Source organism: Humulus lupulus, chromosome 3 (assembly GCF_963169125.1).
Source record: "Humulus lupulus chromosome 3, drHumLupu1.1, whole genome shotgun sequence".
In the NCBI taxonomy this organism is placed as follows: Eukaryota; Viridiplantae; Streptophyta; class Magnoliopsida; order Rosales; family Cannabaceae; genus Humulus; species Humulus lupulus.
The window spans coordinates 60747623-60752014 of record NC_084795.1 but is presented as its reverse complement, the minus strand read 5'-3'; positions in this window follow the sequence as shown (position 1 = coordinate 60752014).

Below are 4392 nucleotides of genomic sequence, written 5' to 3'. Positions count from 1 at the left end.
AATTTTTTCGAATCTAAAAAAATGATCGCTTCATAAATGTATACAAAATTAGTATGAATCAATACAAATATCACAACAATGTTTTATCATAACGTACTATCAAAGATAATTTACTTGATGTAAGCTTGAATCTCATCAATGTTTTGCAATACAAGAGAGTGTGCTTCTTGTCTTTTATAACGCCCTGGGTAGCCAAGACCATTACACTGTGTATTTATAAAGGTGCGGGACTTGTTAATCAAGTAATTCAGTTAAAAACGTGTCACTGACATCACTAATGAAATAGGGTTAAAAGATTTTGGTCATAAAACATACATTTTATATAACTAAACATTTTATACGAGGGATCCCAAAAGAAACAGTGTTTGAAAGTCAATTTACAAAATTTCCAAAGTACAAACAACCGCTAGCCACTCTAAGGGCAAAACAGACATTTATGGTCCTCCCGTTCCTGTCCCTTCCTCAACCATGGCGGCTGAGCAGCTAATCATGTACATTCTGCCCTCAGAGCTCACTGATTCAGGGTTGATCAAGCTTGCCCCTTCCTTTACCTGCACCATGTAGCACCTGTGAGCCAAGGCCCAACAAGAAAATATAATGTTATAGCACAAACAATGATAACAATTGAATAACCCTTATAGCATGTTCATATACTTAGCATACAACAATAATCACATAGTCCATAGTCATAACTAGAGAATCAACAAACCAACACTCAACTATTCAACATAACAAATTCATTAATCGATAATACTAATCAAATCACATGATAATCAGGGTCGATGCCTTTAGGTCGCACCCTTTGTTTACCCCACTGACTCTGGTCCGCTTAAACCGAGCTCAGTGAATAATAAGCTGTCCTCAGCTACCAGTGGCTGAGCCGCGCCCTGTGCGCCATTGTAAGCTCTAGCACTCTTAGGTCGTTCATTTATTATTTACATGGTATAATACCATCCTTCATAAAGCATTTAAAACAAGGAACCCTTAGTCCCATTATAATTCATTACCGGGTGCAGTTTTCTTACCTATGTACCGAGCTTCTTGAGCACAGAAATCCCGAGCACGGTCCTCGAACCCGTGCCTCGCTGAAAACCTAGTCATAACACACATACATTGCACTCTCATTACTAAGAAATTCATAATCATCTCTCAGAACCAATCCCCGTGCTCTAGGGACCTCCCGTTTCCCCACACAAGGTAGCAGAAGCGTCCCCCGAGCCCCCTGAGCCAAAACCCTACAAACTCAAATTCCCCTTTCCTGAATTTAGCCTAGCGCCGCGGCATAACCCTATGGGGGCTGCGGCGCCCAGAATGGTCCCCAACTCCTGCTTCAACCTAGTGCCGCGGCACAGAAGAACAGGGTCGCAGCGCTCATACGCGAACCCAAAAAACTGGGTTTGTTCCAGCATTTTCCCAAGCCAAATCTCTTCCAAATCAACCCCAAGGTACACCCCAAGTCCCAACTCAACCTAAAACTCCAAATAAACAGTATGGCAACTCAGAAATAACAACCACAAGCCCAATTATACAATCAAACCCAAGATTCACCTAGTGGCTTCAATTTCACAAAAACGTAAACCACCCTTTATAAAAGTTAAACCACCCTTCAATATATTTAAACCACACCAGAAAATAAGCTTCAAAGATATACGAAATTCTTACCTCAACCAGGGATTCGACCTTGAGCCACCTCCAAATCCAATTCCGAGCTTAATTCTTTTGATTCCCAAACTGAACCTCTCAATCTTTAAGCTTCACATCCAATTTCCAGCACTCAACCCAAAGTCTAAAGCATGCAAGGAGACTCAATGAGAAGATGAAGCCTTACCTATGAATTATTCTTGGCTTATGCCTGACCCAATCTCAACCTTGAATTCCTCCCTTGATCTCAAGGATAACTAACTCCTCCTCTCCTTCTAGCTTCTTGGTTCCCTAAACTTCCAGCAGAACTAAATTAAGCCTAAGTGTAGAAAAACAAACGTAAAGGACTTCCTCTCAGCCAAAGTTATCCTCTCCTAAAGCTAGATTACCACTTTGCCCTTTCCTCTAATAAAAGTCTTATACAATCTCAAGGGCAATTTCGTCATTTCACCTAAATCCCGCTAAATCCTTAAGTATTCCTATAAATCCACATTTAATCCCGACATGTCCAAACCATTACTCAATTACTAATCTCTACCCCATAATTCTTGAACACTTTATAATATTCCAAAAATACCCCTAAGCTCCTCTTAAGCAGGGTATTTGACCCCGTTGTGACTTTCTAGCTAGACAGCTTCCTAGGACCGTCTCGGGTCGTGCATCGCAATTATATCATCACTCACACATGGTATCAATGATAGTATATACAGATATCACATCTATGCCCTCAACGGGCTAAAATTACAAATATGCCCCTAGCAACCAAGTGGGGCCCACATGCATTTCATATATTCATATAATCATACAAGCATGCTTAACACAAAATCATGCATTAAATTGATTAATTCACACATAAACCATTCGTGCCCTCCCGGCACATTAATTAAGGCCCTTAAGCCTTATTAGAGATTTTGGGTCGTTACAACTATCCCCCCTACTGAGAATTTTGTCCTTGAAATTTACCTAAATAGCTCGAGATACTGATCCCACATCACTGACTCAAGCTCCCAGGTCGCTTCCTCAAACTTGCTATTCCTCCACAATACTTCAACTAGCGGAATTTTCTTATTCCGTAAAACATTGTCCTTTTGATCTAATATCTGAACCAGTCGTTCGTCATAAGACAAGTCTGTCTGCAATTCCAAATCCTCATACTTCAGCACATGTGTCGAATCAGAGACATACTTCCGCAACATAGAAACATGGAATATATCATGAACTCCCGACAACGATCGTGGAAAGGCCAACCTATAATCAACCTGTCGAATCCTTTCAAGAATCTTGAAAGGTCCAACAAATCGAGGGCTTAGCTTGCCCTTTACTTCAAATGTCCTCACCCCTTGCAGTGGTCAAACTCGTAGAAACACATGGACCCTAACCTGGAACTCCATGTCTCTACGCTTAGGGTCTGCACAACTTATCTGTCTACTCTACGAGGCAAGCATTCTAGATCGGATCTTCTCAATAGCTTCATTTGTCCTCAATATTTCATCTTATCCCAATGAATGGGCGACCTACACTTCCTTCCATATAACATCTCATAAGGAGCCACTCCAATCGTGGACTGATAACTATTGTTATACGAAAATTCAATCAACGGGAGATACTTACTCCAAGATCCCTCAAATTCAATCACGCACGCCCTAAGCATATTCTCCAACACTTGAATTGTAGTGCACCAAAATTTTTTTTTTTTATTATTTAAATTTTGTGCTTTATTTGATATAAATGTTAAGTGTGATGAATTGTTTTATTTAAGTGTTGTTATTTTATTTAATTGTTTATTTGTTTTATTTGATTGTTTGTTATTTTATTTAATTGTTAGAAATGTTTTGGTTAATTAATTTAATAAGTGAATAATTGTGTAACATGTTATTTTACTATTAGTGTTACATTTTTTTTTAAATGTGACAAATGAGGTAATTTTGTGAGCTATGGTGGAATGCACTAAGGTGCATGATAGATAGTAATGCACCCTAGTGATTTAGTGTGTGCTAGTGCATGGTAGCATGGTGCACATGTGTAGATTTTCTACACATTTTATGTTTCCTTATTTTAGATTTTATTTAGGTTAATGTATTTATAAAAAAAAAGAAAAAAAAAGAAAGGGGAAATGGGAAGTGGGCGTGTGACCTAGTGGGAATGGAATATTTCCTTAAGATGGTAAAAAAAAAAAATCAAGACTTGAAGACCATGATCATTTGGGGATAGGCATGATCATATCTTATCCCTTTGTATCTTTTTGAAATAAAGAGAAATCAAAGAAAATAAAAGAGAAATGGAAACTTACCTTAATATTGTTTGGGGAGACTTTATGAGAGGATTTGTGATAAAGGGGCTAAGAAAGGAGAGAAGAGCCATTGCTCTTGTGTGTGTGTGTGTGGCTGCCGTGACCTAGAGAGAGAGAGAGAGAGAGAGAGAGTGGCGTGTAGAGAGAGAGAGAGAGAGAGAGAGGAAGAAAGAAAGAAAGGAAGAAGGAAGAAGAAAGTGAAGAGGAACCCCCTAGAGTATGTCTTCTTGTTTTCTCTTTGTTTAATCTCTTTATTTGATAATATGATATTGATTTGTGTTATGTTTTGTGTGTGTTTGGATTCTTCTTTCTCCTCATGGTGGCTTTCCCATAAAAACCCTAGGCTTGAACAAGGGTGTGGAGTTTGGGGTATTGATCTTTTGTGTTCTTGATTTTTTACAATCAAGAGAGGTAATGGTCTTTTCCTTAGCCTTATATTGTTTTTGGTGGGTTGTATATGA